Source organism: Triturus cristatus, chromosome 10 (assembly GCF_964204655.1).
Source record: "Triturus cristatus chromosome 10, aTriCri1.1, whole genome shotgun sequence".
NCBI classification, from domain to species: domain Eukaryota; kingdom Metazoa; phylum Chordata; class Amphibia; order Caudata; family Salamandridae; genus Triturus; species Triturus cristatus.
This window is the reverse complement of record NC_140593.1, coordinates 573,043,658-573,066,483: the sequence shown is the minus strand read 5'-3', so window position 1 is coordinate 573,066,483 and position 22,826 is coordinate 573,043,658. Positions and strand designations below refer to the sequence as shown.

The 22,826-nt window shown below is 44.3% G+C and overlaps 1 protein-coding gene across 1 annotated transcript in view; it reads right to left on the bottom strand.

The window, feature by feature from the left end:
- LOC146789754 (BOS complex subunit NOMO1-like) overlaps window positions 1–22,826 on the bottom strand; it is a 343,657-nt gene that overhangs the window by 124,939 nt on the left and 195,892 nt on the right. The gene's annotated exons all lie outside the window — the stretch shown is intronic.

The window sequence follows — 22,826 nt, the reverse complement described above, 5'->3', positions numbered from 1 at the left end:
GTGGAGGTACTGTCTAAGGTGGGATGTATTAAAAGATTATAGTCTCCGCCCATCAATATGAGATCTGTGCCCGTGCGGAGAACCAGGGCTTGAAGATCATGAAAATATTCAGGGCTGTCAGTGTTCGGGGCATATAAACATACCAGCGTAACGGTGTGACCTAGCAACTTCCCTGCGACTATAATGTGGCGGCTGTCTGCGTCGCAGTGAGAGCTGTGTAAATGGAAGGGGAGCCGCTTGTGTATTAATATCGCTGTCCCGCGGGTGTACAAGCTGAAATTGGAAAAGAAACTATGTGGGCCCCAACTAGCTGCAAAATGACTATCAGTGGATTTTGGGAGGTGGGTTTCCTGCAGAAACGCTACGTCAAAGCAATGCCTGTTTTGGTATTGCAGTACCCGTTTCCTTTTCTTATTGTTGTTCAGGCCCCTAATGTTCCAGGTGATTAGGGAGAGGCAGGTGTGGTCAGCCAAGTCAAGAGACATAATCGTTACCTTGGTGGAGGTAGAGTAGCAGCGTGACAATTGTGGAGAAGTGCGGCAAAGTGTAACAACCATATTTTAGCAATGTAACCCTTAAGAAACAGATCAGTGAATCATTCCCATCCCCCTTCCCCCCACCCAACCTCACACTAGTAGACGTCAGGAACCAACCCCATCGCACCATGATTCAATGCATCCAATAAACACCGCAACTGTAATTGCCAGTGTACGAAACAATGCATTAACATCAAGAAACAGAGCAACATAAGTAACTCTCAGGGCGGTGGCAACGACCTGTCAACCTCCAGCACTTGAAGTTTCCTATAAAGGATACATAATGTGTCCAAACATCATAACATAGTTCTATTATGTAAATACTGCTAGTTCCAGCGGTTAGAGTTCGCTATTACGTGTAGAAGAGGTCAACACTGGCGACTGAGTCACTGTGAGGGGGGGGAGGGGGGGGGGGGCTAGGACCTGGCCCCCTCTGCTGGCTATTGCTGCTTTTGTAGGTCTTACAAAATTCCTGCACTGCGGCAGGGGTATCAAAGATGCGAGAACGGCCATTAATCTCAACCCGCAGGCAGGCTGGATATAGCAGACCATAGTGAAGACCCAGATTTCAGAGGGTGGCTTTCACCCAGTTATACTTTTGTTGTGCCTCTTCCACCATTGAAGTGAAATCGGGGTATAGTGCAACTGTCGATCCCTGCCAGACGGTCTCGCCTCGCTCTCGGGCCAGATGGAGATCCGTATCCCGGTCTCTGAAGTTCATGATTCTGGCGATTAGGAGTCATGGCGGGCAGCCAGGATTAGGTCGCGGACCCAGGGAGCGGTGCGCACGCTCAACAACAAACCCTGGGGTGAACGAGTCCCTGCCAAAAGGGTCGATAAGGAGTGTCTCCACAAATAGGTCTATGTGTTTGTGGTCTCTGGGACCCCGAGAATGCGCTGATTGTTGCGCCTACTGCGCAATTCAAGGTCCTCAGTCTTGATTGCCATGTCTTTAAGGATTTTTTCCATCCAAGCCAGGCGTTTGGTGGACTGCGCAGCCCAATCTTCTAGGTCTGATGTCCTCCCCTCCACGCTGTCCAATCGGCAGTTGTGGATGTCCAGTCTGGCCCCCAAGGCATCTAGCCTCTTTTCGAGTGAGTCAAATCTTCCATCCACAGCCCTGAACCCAGCTCTGAGCTCTGCAAGTAGGGAAGACTGGGTATCGTTTGGGTCGGTAGTTGGTGACGGTGTACGGACCCCTCTCCACCATGGTGACGTCTTGGTCAGTGGGTTTCTCCGCAGGTTTGTCAAAGGAAAGCAGTCGCTGCTTAGGGTCTTTACGGCCCATTCCTCCCGACAGTCACCTGGGGGAGAGAACTTTGTCGTCAATAGGTGAACCGGCGACTCGGCTAGGCAAATAGTGGACTTCACCATCGATCGGACCGCAGTGCAGGACTCAATCGGGAACTTTCAGTTCTCTTGGGGCGTCCGACTTTCATACAATGGTGGCCGCAGTACTAGTTCCCTCCGGGCTGATTCTGTGACGTGGCCTTCAGGTCGGCAACGTGCTGCAGTCGCCGCCGCGTGTTGTCGTTGCTGCCGGTGGTGGGCCCCAGAAGCCACGTCCCCCCCCAGTAGCGGATATCAAACAGTTGGATGGCTGCCTTCCTGGCTTTCCCACGGTTTCCGTCACCGCGGGGCCTCCGGGAACGTGGAAGACCACTGGCGCACACTCCTGTCCCGGCGAGGGACCGAGGCACGCCAAGAGAAGTCCGCGGGTGGGGCTGGGGGGGGGGGGGGGGGGGGAGGGGAAGGAAGGCCACAGAGCGCCACACTCAGAGTCTGGGGCCCAGGCAGGGACAGCGTCACCTCAGTCTTCTTAGCCTCTAGGTCCAACTCAAGGCCATGGATCTGCAGGCCGCACCCAAGAGCGCTGGTTCTTTCCGGCTGGCCCCATCCCCAATGGCGTTGGGCTTCTAAGACTTCTGAATTTTCATGGTTTGTGGTGGCAGTGATCTCGGCGAATTACCCACACCGTCCGGGGGTCAAGGATACATGCTCAGTGCAAAGCAGCAGTAATCTTTGTCGTGACAGACGGTGTTTTGCTGGAACGGTCAGCGTAGCTTCAGTGCAGCGCGGGCATCGCGTTCGGCTGCCTGGCCAAGCCCCCAGTAGATGTGGAGTTCTGTTAGTACATTGGAGACAATGAGCAGCGTCTGGTGTGGATGATGAACACTATAGAGCATAAACTCACTGTGGTAAATAATTTAATTACCGGGACTTAATTTGATACAGAAAAATAATAAAGATAGCTCAGTAAAATAAGAGGCAAAATCCGTGATATTAGAGGTTCGGAATGGGCTTTTTTCCAATGGACGATTCGAATCGTTGACTCCAGGTTCCATCACCACGGAGGTTCAGGAAGTGAAGTACATACTTTATTGATAAGTAATCACTTTTATACAATAGGCATTACAGTGAAGCAAATGCAGGAGGCGTAACAATTGATAGTAGAGATAGAACATTCATGCGTAGCAAAAGTGGGCGTAACTGGGTGTAACTAAAGAACGTCATCAGGTATGATGTCATACTGGGGTGGTTCCATGAAAGAATTTCGCAATGTCAGCAGAAATACTTGGCAGAAATGCGCGCGCAGCAGCATGACGTATGATTGACGTGCGACTAGGGGGTGAAGGGGATTTGACATTTAACTCTACATGTGGCGACAGATGTCTGGAGGGTCAAGTCAACCTTATCCCAAATCATATCTAACATCCTATGTTTAAAGAACTACGTTATCCAAAAGAGAGGTCTCTTAGAGTAGAATCTTATTCTATACTGACTATACTGACTGTGAGTGCGTGTACAAGCGTCTAAGTGTCTACACTAGATGCGAGGGCAGAAGTCTTCCATAATAATAGGGCTATGAATTACTTGCATAAAGACAGAGAAGCCGGGCCTTTGCTCGGTAGCTGGAAGAATGTTTACTTAAACTACTAGACAGGAATGCATTGGGCAGGGAGCGGAGCAGATAATTTCGAAGGTGAAATACAGTTTTTGGCAGGCAACAAGCTGATGTCAGGCACCGTGAGCCGCGCAGGGAATGAGACAAAGTTCATGGTCACAGATGCAGGCTCAGACTGGAGCTCTCAGAGGCAGAAGGCAGGAAGAGCTTAATGGCAGAATCAGGGCCTACTCGCCTGGACTGTGAAATGGCATAAGTGAACCATATAAAGCCGGTGGCCTTTCGTACTTAGGAATGGAATATCCGGCCCATTCATGGCGGATCTGAAAGAGGACATGTTAACGGTGGACGCACATGTATTTGCGTCTTCATAACTGGAACTGGAGGGAACATACATGTATTTGTGATTTATACATGAAACCGTTGGGGTCCAAGATAGGGGACATAACTGATCATAAAAATCCATATTTCCACATTCCCTCCTTGTCCCCTACTTGCCCGTCAAGAGATATCAATCTTCATCAATCCATTGATCTGTTCATATAGCATCATTTGTTCTTCTTTTTTCTTCTGGGACGAATGAAATCTTGGTGGTGGAATACACGATGTGGCACACAGACCACAGATCGCTGGTCCACATTGTAGGCATAAGCAGCAACTGAATAGTATGAGAAAGCCAATACCTAGGAAGGATAGGACCTTCCATCCAAAGGTAGATAATACACTCCAAAACCAACCGGACCAAGTCCAGGTGCCTGGACTCTGGTGTATCTGGCTTACAATCTTATGAAGGCGAGTTATGGCTTTATATACAGATGGCGAATTTTCTGGTATGAAAATGCAACAACTTGATCCGATGACCCTACAAGCTCCGCCCCTATCGGCCAGGATGACGTCAAGGACAAGACGATTTTGAAGCACAACAATCCGCATAGCAGACTGCTCTTCTGTTAAATTGCCTAAGGCGGAAATAGTTTCGTTCACTACTGCTTCAAGGGTTCTAGTTAATCTACGTATCAGCTTACTATTAGTAACGGTACCTATATAGGGAAAGAGACCTTTATTGAAATCTGTGTATTTTTCCCATGCTGTTTCAGTGTAATCGACTATTGGGAGATCTCTCCTTTCTCTATTGTGTACTAAATGAGTATTTCTGTGATAATCAGGAGGAGCTAGGAAAACAGGTGGCAAAAGGAATCCGATGTAGCAGGTACCATCCCAATCTAGAGGCAGACGTATATATGCCGTCTGACCACATATAAAATAGGAATGGCGGGAAGCTCTAAATGTCGACTTGCCTTGATCACTAAATTCTATTACAGTGGTGCATCTACTATGGCCCATATGTATGGAACCATTCTTTCTTACACATAATTCACCTTTTACTGGAAATACTGACATGGCGGGCAAAATTGGAGTAGCTTCGGATTCGACATTTAGGATCATAAGATTAAGCGTAAAATTACCTAATCCATATACTTCATTTTCTAGATCAGTTCCTGTTCTTTTGGGAAGTCCCTCCTTGTTGGGGTGGCAGACTTTAAGTAAAACTAAGTTCAGATTTCCCCATACCCCGTTGTCTTGATAAACTGCGGAGTTCGAATCTTGGGAATTAATTAAACTAAACCATGCTCCACAGGAGCCGTTGTGTGTGAACGGGTATGGAAAGAGAGGTAGAATTCCTTTATAATTCTGATAGGGAGGGAGTCGGCCACATATCCAACAATTTGTAGCATTGCTAACCTGATGGGAATGATGTAACATACTAATAAAAGTGTTATTGCGCAGCGCAAATCTATATGACAATTCATGCGGAGGTAATTCACTAAAAGAATGTTCAGCAGTAACATTATAAACATGTCTAGAAATAGGATGATATATGTGCAACAATATACTTGCAGTAATTATTAAAAGACTTAGGAAAAACAGAATTAATAACGTCACTGTGCAATGACTACGCAGTGATTTACAGTACGCATGTCGTTTCAGCTTTATCCTTTTGTTTCTTTCTCTGTACAGGTCTAAGGGATACATGTCAGAGACAAATTCGACCGCTTCACCTTGGAGAGGACTTAAACAATCAAATTGCCTGACTGGTTAGACCTGAGTTTTAGTTTATATAGTTCACGACTATTCAATTCAACCAAAGGAAGTTTAGAGTCACTCGGGGAAGACACGCAAGGTGTGTCGTTTACATCTGATGGTAGTCCATGAAATTTCTTGATATGACTTGAATGTATCCAGCCTTTTCGACCCTCGATCTTCACGGCTGTCCTCGTCGTTAGTAATACGAGCTGAGGCGACCTCCACCTAGGATCCAGCTGAGACTTCCGATCAAAGTTCCTCACTAAGACCAAATCTCCTGGAATTACGTCATGGGGTTTCACCTCAGTGTTGTCGGGAAAAGCTGCAGCTACCTGTGAACGACAAGATTGTAGTGCAGACATCAAGGAAGCCAAGTAATCTGTCAGCATATTACAGTCAATATCAGTTATTTTGCGTGGTATAGGCGTCCCCCACATATTTGGTGGTCTGCCAAAGATCACCTCATACGGGGATAGCCCTGTTCGAGAGTGTGCTACCATTCTCATGTAAAAGAGTGCAACGGGTAAAGCTACTACCCAGTCGACACCTTTCTCTCTACAAATTTTGGACAATCTAATTTTCAGGGTCTGATTATGTCTTTCCACGAGGCCTGCTGCCTCGGGGTGTCGGACACAGTGAAACTTCCACTGATAACCTAACAAAAGTGAAACGTGTTTCATTAGTTCGGATGAGAACGGCTGGCCGTTATCTGAGTAGACAACACGTGGTAAACCGTACCGTGGGAAGAATTCTCGAACTAACTGTTTGGCAGTAGTCGGGGCAGTGTAATCTGAAACCGGGTATGCCTCTGTCCAACGGGAAAGAGCACAGACAACTACGAGAACATATTTGAATCCTCGACATCGTTCCATCTGGATATAATCCATCTGGAGGATTTCAAAAGGGTGATCAGGAGGCTGAAATCCACCCTGTTCTACGGGAATGCTTTTTCCTGGGTTAAACTGACAACAGATCATACAGGTACGGACTTTTTGTTTAGCTGCTGCTCGTAAATGTTTGTTGAACCAAATGTGTTGGATGCTGTCTAGCATAGCTTTTTCTCCTAGATGTGCTGGACTATGTACAGTGTTAATAATGACTTGGACCATTGAATCAGGAAGGAACCACACAGATTTTTCCTTTGTCATCCATCCTTGATCCGTTTGGATCCCTCCTAATTCAGTCCATTTCCTTATTTCGTCTGGAGTAGCATGTGTCTGTATGTCAATTACGTCAAGAGCGGGATCCTTAACCATCATGCAATGTGTTGGTGTCGGGACTATTGTCTTTGTCATGTCGGATGTTTGAGTTTGAGCAGTCTGTTTAGCTGTTCTGTCAGCTAGATCATTGCCTTGAGAAATGATATCAGTAACTTTCGTATGAGCTTTACATTTCATAATTGATATTGCAGTGGGTAGATGTATTGCATCTAATAAGGCATGAATGAGGGGTCCGTGCTGAATGTGGGCACCGTGAGAAGTTAAATAACCTCTCTCTCGCCACAGCACGCCGAAGTCATGTACAACTCCGAATGCATAACGTGAATCAGTGTATATGTTGACTTTTTTATTTGTGGCTTGAATACAGGCTTGTGTCAGAGCGATGAGCTCTGCTGCTTGAGCGGACAAGGTATTTATACAATTTGTTTCAATGATTTCAGCGTCTGTTGTGACTGCATAAGCGGCCACTAACTCTCCTGTACCTGTTCTCATACATGAACCATCTACATACAACGTCAGGTCTGGGTCTGATAATGGAACGTCTGTTAAATCTTGTCTGGGTTTCGTCGTGATAGTGATAACTTCAATACAATCATGTGCAAGTGGGTCTGTTCCGTTTACTGGTAACAGTGTGGCAGGATTCAATGTACTACAACGTCTGATTTCTATATGTGGCTGAAACAATGTTAATTCGTAACCGGTGAGTCGTGCTATAGTCAAGTGTTGTGTTTGTGTGCGGTTCAAAAGAACCTCTACTGCATGTGGTACTTGTACTGTCAATGGATGTCCTAATACTATGGCATCGCTTTGTCTGATTGCTAAAGCTGTTGCTGCCACTGATTTTAGGCATGCAGGCAAAGCCTGAGCTACGGGATCTAGTGTACTAGAAAAATAAGCACATGGTTTGTGTGATCCTGCTTGTTCCTGTGTGAGTACAGACAAGGCAGTACCTTCGCGTTCTGTAACAAAGAGTGTAAACTGTTTATTGTAACATGGTGTTGCTAGGACAGGTGCTTGACATAAAGCTTTCTTTAAACTTTCAAAAACGTGTGTATGTTCCTGAGTCCAAGGGAGGACAGTCGATGTGGCTGCCTCCTGTGTTGTCAATTGAATGAGTGGTTTTGCTAGAAATGCATACTGAGGGATCCACTGCCTACAATATGAAGTGAGGCCTATGAAAGCCCGCACCTCCTTTTGTGTCTTGGGTATTGGCATATTTGCAATTAGCTGGATGCGATCTGGTGTAAGCTGCCTTCCCTCCTTGGACAGCGAGTGACCAAGGTAAACAACTCGCTGGACACAGAATTGCAGCTTAGAAGGGGACACCTTGTGCCCCTTTTCGGCCAAAAATTGTAATACCGTCAGTGATGCTTTCTCACATTCATGTTCGTTTCTAGCGGTGATCAGCAGATCATCGACATATTGAAGCAGGGCAGTGTTGACTGGCATGTGGATACTGTCAAGTTCTCGTTTCAGTGCTTGGCTATAGATGCTGGGGCTTTCTGTAAATCCTTGAGGTGCGCGTGTGAATTTAAAGCTACGTCCATTTAAACTAAATCCGAACAAGTATTGGCTTTCCGGATCTATTGGGACGCTGAAAAAGGCATTCTTGAGATCAATTACAGTAAAGAATGTTGCTTCGGAATCAATAGCTGTCAGTAATGACGAGATATCTGGGACCACAGGGAATTGTGGCACAATGCATTTGTTCAATTCGCGCAGATCAATAACCAATCGATATACTGGCGGGGCCTTTGGATCTGTTCGTTTAAGAATCGGAATTATCGGGGAATTACATACATTGGAGTCTGTTTCCACAACCACTCCTTGGACAATGAGCTCGTCAATAATTTGCAGTAAAGCCACTACAGCATCTGGTGGTAACTTGTATTGTCGCATTCGTGGTAGTACCACTCCTGCCTTTAGTGTAACTCGATATGGTGTAATATTCATGCAACCCACATCAGTAGGGCCTTGTGCCCATAAATGTGTAGGTAAAGTCTGCAGTCGGGGATCCATGTCTCGAGACACATAGTGACCATTGAAATCACGTAAAAACAATCTTACTCCTTCCGGAGAACAACATATTATAGCTCCTAGAGCTTTCAGTGTTTTTATACCTAACAGGTTTTCTGGACATGATTTTGTAAGCAATAAATCTGTAGTTCGGGTTAAGGGTCCTATCGTAAGTGGAAGAGGCTGTGATACTTCATTAACAATAGGTTTTCCTGAAAAACCAAGGGAAATATTCTGTGAGCCTGAGAGGGGTGCCCCTGGAACTTCACTACGTTTTATAGTTGTTCGACTTGCCCCTGTATCAAGTAAACATTTTCTATCTTGGCCTAATAGTTCACTATGTACATAAGGTCCTTCTTGGTCTACAGGGACCTCGATAAGGGGTAAGTCAACTTCCCTCTCTAGGCTGGTTCATGCGTATCGTTGATAATCAGGATAGTCATACTGTGCGGTCTGGTACAGCTGTCGTGTCGTGGTTTGTGTGGCAGCAACAGGCAGCGCTGGTGCAGCTGGCACAAACTGTATAGACTGTTGTGGAGCTGGCATGGCCTGTGCATGCTGCGGAGCTCCTTGTTCATTCTGATCCTGTCTAGGTGGCCGTGGTCTTTCTTGTGTTTTACCTGTGGCGATATTACGCTTCAAGACTGGGCAATCGTGTATGTAATGACCTGGTTGTTTACAATAGTTGCATGTCCCTTTTACAGGTCCTGCTGAATCACCGGACTGTGTCATACCCTTTTTATGACCTTCAGCTGGAACTGTCTGGGAGACTAGCATTTTCATTTTTGTGTCTTTCATGCGTTTCTGTTCATGTTCTTGTTCCTCTCTAATTCTATTGTAATGATACTGTAACATTTGTAACATTTGAGATGGGGTATTACCTTGCCAGGTACTCTCGAATTTTAATACTCTATTCTTCACCTGGGGCAAGGAATTTTCAACTAATTTTGTCACAAACAGATGTGGGTATGACTCGCTACTTGCTTTTATACCACTATTTATACCAAAACATTTTTCGAATCGGGCATAGAAATCACTAGTGTCTTCATCTTGCTTTTGTTTACAGGCTGAGATTGCACCCCAGTCTTCCTTTTTCGTGGTTAATAAACGTGGCAGTACCTGTACTAGTAAACCTGGTAGTGCTTTAGTTTTATCCCCAAGCCCCGAACCTGGACCTCGGGCCCTTTCTTCATTTTCTAATGCTGTCCAGTCTATCTTTTGGTCTCCCACCTCCCACTCTTTTTCCTTGAGTTTTTCATAAATGCCAGCAGGCATTAATACCTTTAATATTGTCATAATGTCGGGATAGGTATACTCTCCCATGAGTAACATGTCTTTAATTTCTCGGTGAAAACCCGCTGGGTCTTTGTCATGACTGGGTACCACTTTCTTCATTTCTAACAATTCTATTTTCGATATGGGCGTATATACATATACACGTTTAAACTGATTGTCCTCGCCCTTTATTGGGTGTACTTCTCGTAAGGGATTCTGTCTGTCCATGTAATACGTCGTTCTTTCCTTGATGGGCAGTGAGACATGTTCTGGGCATACGAAAAGAATGTACTGCTTTCTTGATTCTAGTATTTCTCTAATTAACTTAGTACCTGAACCTCTCCATCTATTCGTGAATAATTCAGTCAATATATCAGGTAACGGACCAGGATCGGAATGTTGACTTTGATAAAGTATAAGAAGTTGTTGAATCATATAAATCCCAGCTAAACGCTGTTCATCTGGGGTGAGGTTCAAAAATGTGTGTGCTACTGTATCATCACCATATTTTCCGGGACTGTCAACCCAATGAACGGCTGACCTGGCTAATTCTTGTTCATCCATAGAATCGAGTAAATGATAACCCCTTCGTTCTCGGAGTAATTTGTCAGCGGCTTGGAACGAATGCTCGGGGGACCTTGGATTTATTATAGGTGTTTGGAAATTCCTGTTATTATCTGGACATATCGGACGTATCGGGTCAGTGAAACATCTAGTACTATTACAAGATCTTCCTCTACCTACATAGGCTATGGTTTCTGACTGTCCTGTGGGCAGTCCTGATCCTTCCTCCTCCTCATTTTGTTCAAACTGGTCTACCGCTAATCTCTCTTCGTGTAGGCGTTCTATTTCTTTACGGATCTTTCGGCACATGGCTATTATACATTTTTGCCTATCATGTCTCCCTTCTGATATATTCTGGCTCCATCTGGTAAGGGTTTGCATTATTTCCGGATCTACCCCCGGTCGGTCTTGATTTCTGATTACACAATTTATGAGGAAACGTAACAGTTCCCCCTGTATCTCCACTTTCTGGTATTCCATAGCTCTGTTAATACATTCAGAATCTCGCCCTGTTTGGACAAAATGATATATATTATCTAGATGCATAGTCATTCCTGGTAGCTTTCCTAAATACCCCGCAGCTCGTCTGATACGTAATGATGCCAGGATCATTTCGTCCTCTTTTCCGGGCACAGGGTCATATCTACAATCTACAAGAAGTTCCTTAAGCGTGCGGGAATTTATGAGTTTGGGGGTACGTGGATGTGCTGATTCTTGAAAAGTAAGTTTATTTATTCTGGGTGGCGTAGAAAAAATGTTGGTAGCACCTCCGGTAGCCCCGTCTGGGGTATCGGGCGTGAAAGGATTCGTTGAACGCGATACAGCAACTATAGGTGTGGACACAGCTGTAGAAGCAGCTGTAGGAACAGATGTGGAAACAGATGTGCTTGCCGGAACTTGTGTCAGAATTTGATGCTGTAGGGATACAGATACAGGAACTTGGCGTTGAACCTCCCCGGCAGACGGTCTATGTGGGGCGGGGTTAGCATACTCGGGAGCTGCTTCATCTAAGTATGAGGAAAGAAAAACATCTTCTGCTGTTCTAGGATGCCCCTTAGGATGCATTTTTATTGGGAACAATGGGGGTGGCAAGTCTTTTGGTATCTCCGGAGTAGCCTTAGGTAATCCCTCGGCCAGAAGGGGATACATACCATTCATAAGGGCATTTCTTTGTCTGTCTACTTGTTCTGATTTCACTCGTGTACCTTCTTCAATTAATAGATTTTCTCGGACTTTATTTGAATTTTCCTTACTCCTCTCTTCCTGTCTACGTGCTTTTTCTGTACGTCTATACGATTCTTTACGCCATAATTCAATGGCGTCTTTCTGTGATTGTCTAGCTTTCCTTTTCCATAATTCTTCCTCTACTTTCATGATGCAATCTGCATCCCAGGTCCCAGCTGCGGGCCACCTCTGACTTTCTGATAATTCCTTAGTGTAGTCTACCCATAGATCAAGAAATAATATGGCGTCTAGGCCATGTTTATGATACATGAAGTACCCTGGAGTGTCCCTAGGAGGAATGGGAACAGCTTCTTCGAGTACCCCTTTTCTAGTTGTGATCTGTCTTAGTTTCGAAAAGAGCGGCATATTGAGAACTGATCTGATACTTGGTCTTGAACAAACTTAATACAATAAACACAATAATGAACAGTCATTCACACCACAATATGCAGGACGTATTAACACATTTAACATTTAACGTTTAAATGAGCAACAATGATGATGACGATCTAAGAAAACTTAATCACAAGACATAATCCTCGGCATTAACTGAATTATTCTGAATTTATATACTTGATATACTAGATATACTGCTAAACAGTACAGATACACTGCTACAACAGTGCAGACCGGATTTGTGTACCCAAACCCGTCTGGACCGGCACAACTTATGTGCACGCCAGAACGCCTCCCCAGTAATGGTACTCACCGGGTAGCTCGGAACGGAAGGCCTCGGAACGGAACTGAACTGAACTGGACTGGACTTGACTCGAAAACTTCGGAACATCGGAAACCTCGGAACTTCGGAACTTGGTGGGCCTCTGTATACCTCGGATCTTGCTCTCTCAGCTAGGCTCTGGTCGGGATACTTCGCACTTCTCACCGCCTCGTCTGGGTGTTGATCGCAGCCTCAGTCGCCCCCGCTTGACCGGAGGGAGATACAGGAAATCCTGCTGGTACGCGTTGTTGTCCGTCCAGCTGTGGCAGGAGACCGGGCCTGCAACGCACCGCCGGCGCGTGAGATGAGAAAGTGTCCCTGTTCGGGCGCCATTCATGTGGTAAATAATTTAATTACCGGGACTTAATTTGATACAGAAAAATAATAAAGATAGCTCAGTAAAATAAGAGGCAAAATCCGTGATATTAGAGGTTCGGAATGGGCTTTATTCCAATGGACGATTCGAATCGTTGACTCCAGGTTCCATCACCACGGAGGTTCAGGAAGTGAAGTACATACTTTATTGATAAGTAATCACTTTTATACAATAGGCATTACAGTGAAGCAAATGCAGGAGGCGTAACAATTGATAGTAGAGATAGAACATTCATGCGTAGCAAAAGTGGGCGTAACTGGGTGTAACTAAAGAACGTCATCAGGTATGATGTCATACTGGGGTGGTTCCATGAAAGAATTTCGCAATGTCAGCAGAAATACTTGGCAGAAATGCGCGCGCAGCAGCATGACGTATGATTGACGTGCGACTAGGGGGTGAAGGGGATTTGACATTTAACTCTACATGTGGCGACAGATGTCTGGAGGGTCAAGTCAACCTTATCCCAAATCATATCTAACATCCTATGTTTAAAGAACTACGTTATCCAAAAGAGAGGTCTCTTAGAGTAGAATCTTATTCTATACTGACTATACTGACTGTGAGTGCGTGTACAAGCGTCTAAGTGTCTACACTAGATGCGAGGGCAGAAGTCTTCCATAATAATAGGGCTATGAATTACTTGCATAAAGACAGAGAAGCCGGGCCTTTGCTCGGTAGCTGGAAGAATGTTTACTTAAACTACTAGACAGGAATGCATTGGGCAGGGAGCGGAGCAGATAATTTCGAAGGTGAAATACAGTTTTTGGCAGGCAACAAGCTGATGTCAGGCACCGTGAGCCGCGCAGGGAATGAGACAAAGTTCATGGTCACAGATGCAGGCTCAGACTGGAGCTCTCAGAGGCAGAAGGCAGGAAGAGCTTAATGGCAGAATCAGGGCCTACTCGCCTGGACTGTGAAATGGCATAAGTGAACCATATAAAGCCGGTGGCCTTTCGTACTTAGGAATGGAATATCCGGCCCATTCATGGCGGATCTGAAAGAGGACATGTTAACGGTGGACGCACATGTATTTGCGTCTTCATAACTGGAACTGGAGGGAACATACATGTATTTGTGATTTATACATGAAACCGTTGGGGTCCAAGATAGGGGACATAACTGATCATAAAAATCCATATTTGAATGGGGAAAGAGACACAACTAGGAAGGAAAAGTTATAAACTTGTAGAGCGCATGGCTGCCCCAGGAACAGGGCATCCCAGATCTATATCTAGCAAGTGAATAGCAAGGAAGCTAGTGACTGGAGAATAGCCACATCTCATCATTTTGCTAAAGATCCATTGGTATAGCCATTACTACAGGTATCCAGCACTGGTATCTTTTCACGGATTCACTAGCTTGAATTATTCGAAGCGGTATGGCTGGGAAATTCTCGCAAAGGAATGTTTAGATAGTAGAGTACAAGTCCATTTAGATAACACTGAAACAGCCATCTTGTAGTGTGACCCAAGTTCATGTCAATTGGTGGTGAGACATAAACCTCCACACCCTACAGAGGTTCAACTGCTCAGATTTTGAGGTGGGAGAAAAGTATGTGAAAGATTCCAAAGCTACAGAACTGTAGTTTATGTGTAAGTAACTAATCAGATTTTCCACCGCATGTTAAGTTAGATAAAGGGGCTCACCAGATATTTTCAGTCAGTGTTTCTTGGGATTTCATATCCTCACATCCACGTGGAGAAGGTAAACCTGTTTTGCTCATTTTGTATGCATGGCTAAGCCGTGGAAGTTATTTTTCTGCTAATACTTCATTAAACAGAAGTATCTTTTAAAGGCATGTAACTTTCTAGGAGCTAAAAATATCTGCACTGATGTTCTCTACACAAAATGCATTTAGAGTTACCACTTATCTGGACTTTCAGTTCTAAGTATCCCAAGGACAGGGAAATCCGTCTTCTCCTTGTTCTGCTTCTACCATAAAGGCAAAAAAGTGGAAGATAGACTTACACAGCTCCAAAGGCACATCACAGCCTTACTGTCGGACGCACTTTTGACTTCCACCTTGAAAACCACTGTTTCAGTCACTAAGGAACTGGTTAGGGAAGCAAAACTTCAGAGAAGACTAAATAACACTAATCGTTTGGCGTCTTGATGAATGGTACTTCTTCCATAACTGTGAGCACTGCTGGGTCTTCAGCATCAACTCCAGTCTTATAAATGCCTTTCTTGTAAAACAGTGGTTAATAAAGGCACCTTTATTATATCTGTAGGTCTAGTAAAAAATGTATGATTTTTTAAGCCGTTATGGTTTGGTGAACTTTTATCATTGCTTGGTAATTTTCCTCTTTATCAACTTAAGTGATACTACATGAAATGGAAATCCAACTACAAATACGACAAATACCATCAGCCCAGCACCAGCAACCAGAGAAAGGTAGAAGTGCTTCTTCCAGCAGGACCCAGGACCAGATACAAATTTACACAACTTCTCAGACCCTTCAGCCCTTCTTGCAAAGCATACTAGTAGGCTGGAGGAAGAGAGAGGCTTTCCTTCCACACTTTATGGTCATTCAATGATCTTTTGAGCCCATCACTGAGAACTTCGAGAACTTAGAAGAAAAAGAATCACCTCCATCTATGGATATTTCAAGAAGAGATCTTTAAACAGCGCTTAAACTCACAGTAGAACTACCGAAAGTGGAAAGAAAAAGCTTTCTTTCTCATCTGGAAATAGCATACCATTCTGATCCTCAGGTTGTTCAAGAAATAAATCAGACAAACAGACCTTCAAGATGGTAACTGTAACAAATTCTCCTATTCTGTACGGTCAGGCTGAATTTTTCGCCTATTTATCCAACTCTATTTTGGCTGGTATGAAGACTCTGAGCCCTGCGACACTGCTATTTAGTGCCACACTTCATGTGTTCTGACCCTAAAATGGCACTTGTAAAACTGGTTTCACCCAATTGCTCTTAGAAATGTTGACCATCTACGGAGGCTGTCAAGTAAGGTCACATGCAAGGTGGGCACGAAAACTAGGTTAGTCTCACTATGTGCTTTTTGTCATTCTGAAAACCGGTTCAGCTGAATCTAGTGGTAAAGCAAACCCGCCTTGTGGAGTCCTTCTCATCTACAGTTTCCAGCCTTGCCCTGCTGGATGATTTTGAGAATAAAAATGATTGATACCCATAGGAAAAACCTTGAACTAGGGTGAGGAGGCAAATCTGACCAAGTAAGCTACCTCCGCAGCTACAAAATTCTTTTCCCCCCCACTCAAAGCTTTGGTACTAAAATCATCAGCTTCGGCAGGAGACTGACACCAATTAATCAGACTTCAAGGGATCTGCACCAGTCACACCTTTTGTACATTGCCCAGTAGCTTAAACTGAGACTCTGGCCTACTTCTACAAGGTTTGGCTTTCCATCCCATAGGTGCCTGAACTGAGTTCAGTGCTCTAACACTTCAGCGTGAACTCCAGGTTGCTGTAGCCCCACACAACCCCACTTGACATACTTGCTGGTGTGGAGTCCGTGTTGTGTGGGTTTCACTAAAAGGATCAGGGATGCAGTGGTAATTTAAACACAATTTTGTTCTTTAGAATAGAACACACAAGTACCACACTAAGAAAAATATACTATATATTTTTAAAAGTTTATTTTAAACAGTCTCATCCTGTTGCTTTGTACATGACTGATCACCGCAAATACCATAATTAGAACAGCACCAATGCAGGTCACCAACGAGAATAATGTGAACATTTCTAACCTAATTGGAATGCTCCTAGTAGCCTTACACCTTAAATACTACTTCTATGCCCTACACTATGAGAGTATGAAGTCTCTTACTTGCCTCTAGAGTTTCCTGGGATTCAGTACACTGCATATCTGTTCACAGCAGTGCAGTTTAGATTATCGAACTTCAGCCAAGAGAGTGTTCATCGGAAGGAAGACACAAATAACTTGAGCTCAGCTCCTCCCCTGATCAGACCTTAACATAAGAATGGATGCTGCGCTAATACAGCACTCTGCCAGGACCTCCTGCGATAACCTCGGGCGAAGACCTCTATGATTTAGTGGTCATTTTATGGGGTTTATTTAGGACTGACTTAACTTGCAATGGGAACTTTTCACTTGGTACTAGGCATAACCAGTACGAACTAGCATAACGGGAGTACATGTTTATTTCGCACATTCACTGTTAAACCTTGAACTGAAGATTTCAGGGAACTTGTAGCAGACTTCTGTCACCTTAGGTGTTCAAAGTAATTGTTTAGATGAATAGACACTTTCATGAGTACTGCAAAAGATACTGACGTAAGACATGGGCCAAAGACAGGCAGGCTAATTTAACATTCTTAAAATGGAGTCTGGTTATGGGGTCTTTACGAGAGTACGGCTGAAGGATTTGGACTTCCATTTCTGCGACTAAATCAGAAGATAAACACTCTAACCTGGATGACCCAGTCTATTCACCCTACCTCCGCTCCATTGCAGTGCAGCTGAAAACATGTCTAGGTTTCAGTCAACAGCGAGCTTTGGTTTATCAATGGTGCTTTCATTTTTCTAGTCGCTTTTTGCCTTAAAACGTTACACATTAATCTCTCAATTCCTCTTATACCATTTTAATCATTTTGATTCCTTCTTTCTTTATTCTATATTTATCTAAATTGTTTTTGGTATCTCACTGGGTTGACTTCTTTTCTTTAAAATTGTTGATATTGTTTAAACTTAACATGCAGTTTCCGAGGGAACTGCCTCCTGCTTGTGACATAATTACCAGAAGCAAGCTACAGTCTTAAAGAACTATGCTTTAGCAGGGTATGCCCAGACGTGGGTCCCTTGCTCACTTTGCCACTGTATTCAAGCTAGCCTGGCTGATGAGGGATGTTACCCGAAACCAGTCCCAGGATGCTTGTTTCCAGTTCAGGGAAGACTTGGGTTGGCAGTACGGGTGGACTGTTCCCACTGGGCGCAGGGCCAAGACTGATTTGCATATAGCTGGGTCTTAACTGAGGTGGCAAAGTGAGCTAAAGAACGATGATGGATTCAACTCAAATATGTGACTGGGGTTGTCTAAAAAGTTTCAGCGCTCCGTCTATCATCTTGTGTTTGCTTTATTTAGCCTAACCAGACAGTGCTTAATAGGTTGGTAGGGGTTACCCCATCCAAATTAATAATCCAACTTCTGACAGTGATTCTTCTTGACATCTTTCAATTCACCGATTGTGGTGCTGTATTGACATCTATTGATCTGCAGAAAATTTGCTAAATCCTATATATTCACATTAATGCAAGTACCTCTCTTCATGGCAAATAGGCAACAGTACCAAATTGGAGAGCTGCCTTTTTTTAGGTCTCGCCTGAGCCAGCGCTTTACGTGTGCTCGTGCGTGCACGCGAATGTAGCCAGCAGCTGCGCTGAAAACACGAGACATTAAAGTAGCACTGCCAAAAAATGAAGTGAATATGTGATTGCTTCGGCGCTAGTGAGGACTGAGGCGAAAACAGGAGCAAGTGCACAAATAAACATATAAAGAGGAAAACAATGCCTCACTGGCTGTTTTAAATGCAAGTTTTATTTAAGCAGCCATCTTGTGTTTTGGAGTACACACTGCAGCTTCCACCTTCCTCGCTCTCTGACAACAGGAAATGTCTTGCGTAAAGAATGCGCAAGCTTGGTCCTTAAGTCTGTAAGGTCATCAGGCAGAGTTATTCAGTTAGCAATCCCTCGCTCTGTGAAATGTAGCTGTACAGCAATCTCGGCTCAGCGAGTTAAGTGCTCGCATTGACATGGGTGCGGTCTGCTGCAGTTCACAAGCTCCAGATCTGGCAAGGTGAAAGCGAGGGTTTAGCCTTCTGAGGTCGATAGAGTGCGGCTGAAGTTGGTATTAGTAACCTCGGTTATTTACACTTACCATAAATGGCATATTAGGATAACTCTCATTCTGTCAGGTTAATGTAATATGGATACTGTTCCTACATAACTTTCCAGTGAAGTATGGCAAACTGAATGACAATTGTGAATCTCTACTTCAGAGATCCGTGAGCATTCTCCATATTGCAAGTTCAAAGGGCAGCAAGAGAGCTCAGTGGCTTACAGCACCAGAGACGTTTATTTTCATTGAAAGGTACCTCACCTTCCATTTCAGCAGAGCGCTTGTTCTCCTAAATGCTGGCAGGTAACGAGATACCTTTTATCACCGCATAGACAAAACTGAGTTGGCCCAGATAAACGCTCTATCAGTGTGCTCACTAAATAGCACTCTGTCACTAGGGCGTGTAAGCGCACGTTTAGGACTGTGCACTAGTGATAGAAAGTAGCAGACAACCCTGCATTGGCGGAGACAACAGACAACGCAGAGACTGGTGCCTGCTTGAAGCCCGCCTCAGTCAGAGTAGGAAGTGCGCGGCCCAGGGAGTAATCGATAGTGTTCCTGCAGGTAGCTCCCAGTGTTTGTTTTCTCTTTCACGCTCTGTTAAGTCGCTGTCCCCAGAGCTTTATCTGGGATGGATTAAGTAGCGCTGGGGAGTCCTTCTTCCATCTCAGTCACTTTCCCCACCAAGCGCCCAACCATTTGCTCTTATAGGAGCCATCACTCCAAGGATAACTGTGTGTGGGGGTCACGGCAGGAGCCTTCACACCCAGGCCATTAATAATGGGAGCAGGAAGGGCCGTCAAGCACGAGACAGGCTTAACCCCGCCTCTTTTTTTCCTACAGTCCTGCATATTCATCATAGCCAAGCTCCCTCTACGTTACCAACAGGCCCCAACCCACAAAGCGTGCTTTAATTGGCCTAAAACACTGGCATATGTAGAGAAGAAGGCTGCCCGATGCCATGCACAGTGTGTTATAATCTTTAATATATTCACTGACGTCTCTCACTTGTGTGGACTCATTGTCTGGTGGCGCTAGGCTGGCTTCTCGTCAACACGCTTCAAAGCACAGGGCCGGATTCACAGAGGCATTTATGATTCTCGGCCTTAAAGTAACGCAGATCTTAGCTGAACCAGTTGAGTGTGCTAATAGCCCCACCAGCAGCACCTGCTGAAGATGTCGCAGGAGGTCATCTTCCTGCTGGGCACGCTTTCGCTTGCTGTGCCTTTGATTTTTCGCAAAATTACTTGTCACTGCTTTCCAGCTAGGCAGTAGGTACTTCTTATAGTTTTAGAATTATTCTATTGGTATAAATTAAGTACCAAAAAAGAAATATCAGCAAATTCAATGACTTGCAAGTCCAGCATAAGTCCACAGTAAGATACAAATTCTGTTTGCAATACATGTACCAACAAGCATTTGCAATGCAATAGGTCTCGCATTTGCGCGAGTTTGAGCTATTGACATTGCAAATTACAATGCCTTTTATTTTTGTTTTCATTTTTAAAACCTAAATAAAAGGCATTGTCATTTGCAATGTCAATAGCTCAAACTCTGGTAAATGCGAGACCTATTGCATTGCAAATGCTTGTTGTCTCAAGTCAGCACCATCTGTGAACAGCAAGTGCCTCTTCACAGTGGCAACTCATCCACTACATCAATAGGCCTGTCACTTATTGTATCTGTTTGACTTGCTCTGAAAGCTCAGTTGAAACTGCACGTGTCGCAAGTCACACTTAGTTGCATTGATTGGGCCTAACACCTGAAGCCTGCACTTCTTCTATGGCCGAATAATATTAGAGAAGGAAGGAGTAGGACTACACCAGAGCTCTGGGAAAGGGAGGAATTTTCTGCCATACGAAAAGACCCTTTGGTCACTCACTCTGTGGCCTCCGCTTTCCGCAAAGACTCCTGCATCAAGAACAGCAAGACCCAACCTCTCCTCTGCCGAATCTTTAAAGCTTGTTGAGTCATATTACTCGCACCCATTGTGGAATATGTGATGGATTTCTCACTGCACTGAAGAAGCACCACACTCAGAAGGAGAGACTGAGTCGATCATAATTTACAAGCTCTACATGTAGCAGAAGAGGAGCAGTCAGGAGGTATGCGAGCACGGTCAGGCTTGGACTGCGACAGACTGCCCACATATGGGGTTGGGCTCCATTCCATAGTCAAAGAAGCAGATTGAGACTGGCCCTCATAATATACCCCTTCCAAGAGAGATATGCTTAACCTCCCAGTACATTGTGCACGCAGCACCATGCTCCGAAGGAGAGACTGTCTTGATTCTATAGCATAACGCAGGCCACAACTTGTGTGTTCAGGAAGGCTCCAGGACTCAAGATGATGGTAAAATCTAGTCTCTGGAACCATGGAGGGTTGGCCTTGGTGCAGTCGCCTACATTTCATTTCCCTTCTTTGGCCACTAGGCTATCCTATGCCACTGTTCTGAGTATCCTACATCTCTTTCGATGGAAATTTGGCTGCACTGTAAATAATGTAATCTTTTGCTGAAGGAACCGCCTGCTCCAGTGATTGAAGGTCTCTTGTTGTAGAATATGGCATGTGTCTTTGTGACCAAGGAACCCAGCAGGCAAATGTTACTGTTGTTCATTAGCCTATATTGCTATAGAAAATTACCAGAAAGGCACTGTCACAGGCAGCCAAAAGGATAGGATTTAACTCTCCCTGGATTTCAGTCTCACTAAGATCACTTAACTAAATATATTATAGGTGTTAGTGATTATGAACTTAATGTCACCACATGGAGTGTGCATGTTCAACAGTCCCATATATATTCCAGCCAGTGTCCATCAGTACTTGAACTCTGAAAGGCCCAGGATGCCTCATAACTGTGAAATGCGAGTGGATGAGAAATTATAAAGAAATTCTTGCCAGAGACTGCCCAAAATCCATGGCTTCTGCTGAAAAATGCAAACCTCACAATCAGAGCCTGGAATGCTAGTAAATGGCACAATTTTAAAGGCACAAGCATAAAAAACAATATAATCTACTGCAAAACATGGCATTCATTTTGAGCAATGAAACTGTGATCAGTTTGAGGATATTTTAAAATATGATGAACATGCAGACAAAACAACACAGAACAGGCATTGTCCCCTTCTCTTTAGAAACATTCCCATCTACCTTCCTTAGTATCAGACACAGAACACTACCTGTTACCTCCAAAATGCCATACCAGTTAAGAAAGAGGCTGGCAACCGACTCACAAAGATATCAGGGATAAGTTACATACCTCTGCAGTGTAATTAAGCAAATGACTAATTGAAGATTTGAGGTGTTTGCAAGATGATGATGGTTTTAGTAAATGAAAGTGACACTCCTATATAGGGTGAATTACATAGAAAGATGGGTGCTTAGAACATCCAATTTCACATGTACCAAGTTTTTTTTGCATGTTTTCCACCAGTAAATTTCAGGAAGGGATTATATTTGGAATATTAAAAGGCTGGTTGGAAAGCAATCATTCATTTTTTCTGAATGCTCTTTAATAGATCTGGATTTAAAAAGAAACAGGAATTTGCAAAGGGATTACAATTTAATGGGTAACTCAATCAGGAACAGAAGAAAAGGGTGGGTGGACCGCTTGAATTAGTCTCAGCTATTGGTAATTACTCTGGCTGCTTCCCATTCTAATGTTTTTCCCCTCATGTCCTCTCAGACAGGGCCCAGGTATAATAAGCAAATTAGCCTTGGTTCTGCTCCAATAGAAAAAGTGAGACCAAACTTCAAGGCAAAGTCAGTTCTGAACTGGAACACAGGAAACCCCACACTGTTTTCAGCCCAACAAGACCTGTTCAGTAGAGTGCAGATTCCATTGGCACAATAGGAATGTGACCCACATCTGGACATATCTGACACACTGAGGAACACAAAAAAGTGATGGAAGGAATGCTTGAATTAAACTCAGACACCTGTATTTACTTTGGGGGGTGGGGGCGGTCGCACCCCAATCCATATTGTTTTGCCCAATGCCATCTCAGACTGGACGATTTATATGCATATCTGCCTTGGTTCTGCTCCAATAGCGAAAGTCCAGCCCAAACT